This window comes from Lynx rufus, unplaced genomic scaffold (genome assembly GCF_022079265.1).
Source record: "Lynx rufus isolate CCGP_SWC_20201006 ecotype Redwood Valley unplaced genomic scaffold, mLynRuf1.p SCAF_2, whole genome shotgun sequence".
NCBI lineage: Eukaryota > Metazoa > Chordata > Mammalia > Carnivora > Felidae > Lynx > Lynx rufus.
In genome coordinates, this window is record NW_025814834.1 from 84,324,649 (window position 1) to 84,330,800 (window position 6,152).

At 35.3% G+C, this 6,152-nt stretch overlaps 1 non-coding gene across 1 annotated transcript; it reads left to right on the plus strand.

Annotated features, from left to right (window-relative positions):
• Nucleotides 1–3,633: 3,633 nt before the first annotated feature.
• Nucleotides 3,634–3,739, plus strand: LOC124516777 (U6 spliceosomal RNA). The gene has a single exon (XR_006963175.1). It is a non-coding gene; the product is annotated as a U6 spliceosomal RNA (small nuclear RNA).
• The last annotated feature ends 2,413 nt before the right edge of the window (nt 3,740–6,152 follow it).

The window sequence follows — 6,152 nt, forward strand, 5'->3', positions numbered from 1 at the left end:
GTCATATGTATGGAGCCCTAATCTGAAAGGACCGGTGTCCTTTTAAGACAAAGAGACATCAGATATGTGTGTGCGCAGAAGAATGATCATGTGTGGACACAGTGAGAAGGCAGCCAGCTATAAGCCAAGGGGAGAGGCTTCAGAGAAACCAACCCTGCCTGCATCTTGATTTTGAAATTCCAGCCTCCAGAATTGTGAGAAAATACATTTTTCATCCATCCAGTCTGTAGTATTTTGTTATGGCATCCCCAGCCGACTGATATGCTTTTATTCACTAGAATGTCTATGCAGTATTAAATATAACCTATGCAGTAAAAATATAAATGTTCTATGGGTACTAAAGGTAGCATTTTATAAACTTATATAAATTCAAATCCAGTTGGTCATAATCACTTCAATGTGCAGATAGGTTAGAAGAAACTGGAAAAAATAACCAAAGAAAACTATGTATAAAATAGCACCAAAATACTTACTGTAAACTGCCTTAAACTCTTATTCATTTGCCCTTACCAGAATGTCTCTTCTATTTTTTTAAGTCAATTCATCCTCCTTTCTCACTTCTTAATATGCATTTTCTCCATTCCCTAAACTGAAGCAAGAACAAATTTCTTGTTCATTTCAATTACTTCTCAGAGAAAATACCACTAGTTTTGAAGAGCCTGACTCCATTAGACAGCTGGTCCTGTTTCTTAATCCCAGTTTGCATTGCTTCTGGGTAGATCTACTCACCAGAAGGTGTTGAATCAAAAGGACAACTTGAGTCACAGTTGTGTCTTACTAAGGCTTTGTTCAGCGATATCTGTTTGTATTTCTACATCAAGCTTAGAAATAAACTAAAGATGACAAGCATGCAACAACCACTCTCTAGTCTTCAATACTGTTGAGCAATCCAGATCCTGGCTTTTGGTCAGTGATGTATTATTTTTTATTTATGGATGGTAGACTAATGTTGAGGAAAAGAACATAAGGAAATATGACAAAAAAAGGTATGCATTTTATCCTATTAATACTTCCAGAAAAAATATTTAAAAATTCTGATTGAATTCCTAATATTTCTGACATGCTACCTGGTAACTGGAGACCCTGGTATTTCCCCTTGTCTTTACTTTCCTTCTCTGTATTCTTTCTTACTTCCCTTTCTAATTTCCCATATGCCACTTCCTTTAAAAAAAAAAAAAAGACCATTTAGGTTCCTCCCACTCATTGGCAGTTTATGGTATCAAAGCTCTTCCGGCAGCTTTTCCGTATGATAAAAACATAAAACCTGGTTGTGAAAATCTTGTATAGAAGCAGTGTAAACTGTTTTTTTCGGGCCCCAAAAAGGAGAGTCAGCCACCACAATAGCTAACGTTTGTTATGTGAAATAAAACATGGGCAATATGTTTGTTCACTTAGCCTGTTTCTTGGAGCCTCACCTCTACTTCTAAATCATCCAGAGTAAGCCGCATGCAAATTCAATTATCTATTCCAATAGATGGGAATAGCAATTTTTGGGGGTATGTTTATCTTTCCTTTGAATAGATAAAATCAACTTTCAATCTTAATTATACTGATCTTATTGAGGTGGTGAGAATATCGTTTTCATGGCCCCATATGTTGAATTCATATAGTGAGCCAAGGGGAATTCAAATGACTTCTTCAAGATCACCCAAGAGCCTTTGGAGGAGTCTTACTCCCAGAACAATGATTTTTCCATTTTGCCACATGGCTGTAGAAAACCCATACCTGATCTCAAGTACATTTTTCTAAATAAAGGGTAATCAACAGTCAGACACGTGGTAAACATATTAGGCTGCTGCTGTTACTCTGGTGTGCTATTATTTGGGGCCTATGAATAGGAAATGTAAAGTAATCTCACAAGGAATTTTCTTCTAATGTTTTTTCAAAGAATAAAAGCTTTTCTTTGAAAGGAGTTAGGATGACAAAAACCTAAGATTATTAGAAACCTGGTAGTAGATCTTTCCTTGGCAAGATTAGGGTGAGTTATTACTAGTAAGTCGTAAGCAGGGTTCATTCATTTTCCTTTTTAAGATGAACTTCAAAGGAACAGTTGCCAAAGGCTTTGTGGCAGATCATTCAGTCACAATGCATTGGATTAAAGAAATACAGTACCTTTCTAGCCTTTCCATCTAGTATCCTACAACTAGTCTCTCTACCTGGACTAAACCTCAGATGTTTTGATTGTTAAAATTCTAATGTAGCCACATGTTGGTGGAGAAATTTAAAGCTTCTTATTTTTCATCACTGTGCTATGCTGCTTTCCAAGAAACTACTAGGCATTAAAATGTCACTTCTATTCATAATATCAAAATTCTTAATATATTATTCAATTTATACATAGCCATGTCGAATATTTTCTTCCCTGGAGTGATCACCTTATTCACTGTGTGTGAAACCTGTCTTTTTATTTCTAAATACCAATTTTAGTAACATTATTTAAGAAACCAGAATAATAAAGGTTCAAGAAATAGACTCACAGATAAATGGTTTCTACTCTTTCTGGCTTCCTTATGAATAAAGTATTTTTCTACCGTATAGAGTCTATGTGCTTCTTACAAAAAGAAATTGTCTCTCTCATAACAGATGTTCTCCCTTAAAGTACTTTTGTTAACCAAATCCCAAAGGTATCATTTGACCTCCTTATGATTGTACTATTTTTTTCCCATTTGCTAATGGGATAGTGTAGTCTTAATTTTCTAAGATAGGGGACATTGACTTTTCATAAACAAAATATGTTTCATTATCTATCATTGAAAATGAAATGAATTTAGGGATGATAAAATCACTTCCTAAAGACAGCTTTATTTTGATGTGGGTGTGAGAAGTCTAGCAGGGAAAAGAAAACTTGCATACCTACTGGAAACTTAAGATGGGCAGAAGAATGAAGCAGACATATATGGGATTCTTCAAATATATTTTAATAGACTGATTATTTTTATTAAATTATTGTAATAAAACTTGATGCACCTCATACTCAAAGATGTTTTCCATATTTTATTCACATGATTTTGGTCCTAGTTTGTTTATAGATAGCAAAATGGGTATGTTTGTTCATTTATAGAAAGGAATTTGATAAATTATTATTATTTTTCTCTTAAAATTTGTTGTAAAGGCCATATATATTCATTATTTTGGAGCCAAGATTCTAACTTCAGGGTTTTTTTTTATGCTGATTCCAGTGAATGTACTGCTATATGTATTTGTTAAGTTTGTTAGAATACTAAGTAACTGGATACACAACTAGAAACCACAAAAACCCCAACTGTAGCCAACTTGTAAAATCAAGAAGAAGGTGAAAAACCAAGAATCTAGATCGGGGAACCTCAGCTAGAAACTTCCACAGATATTCTGTTTAAAATTTTGTAGTAAAATTGACACAGTTTTAAAGAATTTTAGAAGGGTGCCTGGGTGGCTCGGTTAAGTGAATGACTTCTGCTCAGGTCATGATCTCACAGTTTGTGGGTTTGAGCCCCATGTCAGGCTCTGTGCTGACAGCTCAGAGCCTGGAGCCTGCTTCAGATTCTGTGTCTCCCTTTCTCTCTCTGACCCTCCCTTGCTCACACTCTGTCTCTCTTTCTCTCACTCTCTCTCTCAAAAAAAATAAACATTAAAAAAAAAGTTTAAATATTTTTAGAAACTTGGCCCCTTAGTTACAAATGTCCAGTTTCTAATGACACAGAGATTAGCATGGCCCCTGCACAAAGATGACCTACCAATTCACGGAATGTTCCGTATTTTTCTGAGGTGACAGGCTTTCTACTGTCACCTGTAAGCAGAGGGACTCTGAGATCATGAGAAGAAGCAGAAAAATACAAATGAGAAGGAGGAGCCCAGGTAGCTTTGTGGCTTCATGTCCAACCCTCTTGCCCTTACTTAGCCTGTGTCACACCATGCTAGCATGTCCTCCTGTAGTGCTCACATGTGCCACCACTGTGACATCCCCTTTCCCTGAATTTCAGTGCTTACTTCTCAGCCTCTCTCCTTCTGAGTCACTCCTGGGAGTGAGGGGGTTCTTCCCAGTGTTTTGTAATACTGTGAGGCTCACCCCCAAAGTATTAAAAGTAGCTTTGTAATAAACACACAAAACATACAAATTTCCAATTTCTGAGGGGAAAAATCTGATTTTTTTTGCGTGACTATGGTGCCTACCTAAGCATGAGAGATAAGTTTCTGCCTTACAGTTACATTTATGTGCCAGTGAGGATAGGACAGCTTTTAATAACAGAAATTTCCAGAGAAGGGAGTTGATCAGTGTAAGCTTAGAAGCCCTTCCAAATGCTGGATAAATCAAATCCAAACAAGCACATTAAGGATTATGGTGGATATTAAGAAGTATGAGATCATATGAGTATGAGACCCTGTCTTTGAAGATATTATAATCTAATTTATTATGGCAGCATAATAATAAGACTGATGGAAAATAAGAACAAATTATTTCAATAATCATTTAATAAAATAATAAATACCCTAAAGTGGAGCATACTTTATTGCTCTATAAATTGTGCAGAGAGCAAGAGGGAACAGGTCAGAAAGATTCCTTGAAAGTACAATGGCTAATGGAAGTTGTGTAATTGTCAAAGGATATACATTGTTCCTTTAAAGCTGAGGCCTCAAAAAGGCAGAAATTTGTTCAGAAAGCATTTTATTTATTGATTTGCTTCATTATGTTTTTAACTGAAGTACAGTTGACAACATGTGTCAGGTGTACAACATAGTGATTCTACAATTATATACATTGCTAAATGCTCACCGTAGTAAGTGTAGTTACCATCTGTCACCATATAAAGTTGTTATGGTATTATTGACTGTATCCCCTATGCTGTTCTTTTTATCCCTGTGACTTATTTATTTTATAATGGGAATTTTGTCCCTCTTAATCTCCTTCACCTATTTCACCAATCTCACCACCTCCCTCCTCTCTATCAATCTCTACTTTGTTCTCTATATTTATGAGTCTGTTTTTCTTTTCTGTTGCTGTTTATTTTGTTTGATACCACATATAAGTGAAGTCATATGGTATTTGTCTTTCTCTGTCTTATTTCACTTATCACAATACCCTCTATGTTGCAAAATGGCAAGATTTCATTCTTCTTTATGGCTGAATAATAGTCCATGGTGTATATATACTGTATTTTGTTTATTCTTCTATCAATGGTTACTTCTACATCATGGCTATTGTAAATATCACTGTGATATGCATAGAGATGCATATATCTTTTCAAATTAGTATTTTTTTTTCTTTAGGTAAATACCCAGAAATGGAATTACTGGAACTGACAGTAATTCTATTTTTAGTTTTTTGAGGAAACTCCCTAGTATTTTCCAATTTATATTTCCACCAGCAGTGCACTAAAGGTTCTTTTTTCTCTACATCCTTGGTAATACTTGCTATTGTCTTTTTGATACTAGTCATTCTGACTTGTGTGAGGTAGTATTTCATTGTGGTTTTGATTTGCATTTTAGGTGGAAGACATGTACTGGTGGAATATGTACTATTCCTTTTCTTTCAAAAAACAATAAAAATTTGTGTGGAAGTTACCAGGCAGGGAGACTTTATATGATACCCATTTATGAATAGCTTCTTTTGGGGAGGAATATTTTTTCCTCTAGCTCTCTTGGTTCTTTGGCTAATCTAATAATCACATTAACATAGGACAGGCTAATAGGATAAAAACAAATTTAATTACATTCTTTTGGGGCCCCACAAAGACAATGAGACCCAAAGGCATGTTGGGCATTTGAGGTTTATATGCCATTCTGAGCTAAAATATGGGATAGAGGCTGGGGGCTTCAAAGAGGAGGAAGGTAATTCAAAGGATGATAGAAGGAACAGATATTTGGTAAGTAGATGTTTGCCATACTTTAAAAATAGGTCCTTCAGAGCTGTTTCTCTGACAAGGCTTCCTATCTAAATTCCTTTAAATATTCAAGGGAAGGGTAAAAGTTTTTCTTGCATCAACTTGGTCTTGATTGCCTTCAACTCAAAATAATTCCCAAGCCAGAGTGGCATATTTTGGGGTCATATAGTTTTGCTGCTCTTCTGATTTTATTGTAGATTGCATCTACTGATTTTATTGTAGATGATCTTCCAGATTGGGTAAAGCTGCATCTGTGTGTTTGATTTATAAAACTATGATATTAAAAAAATAGGT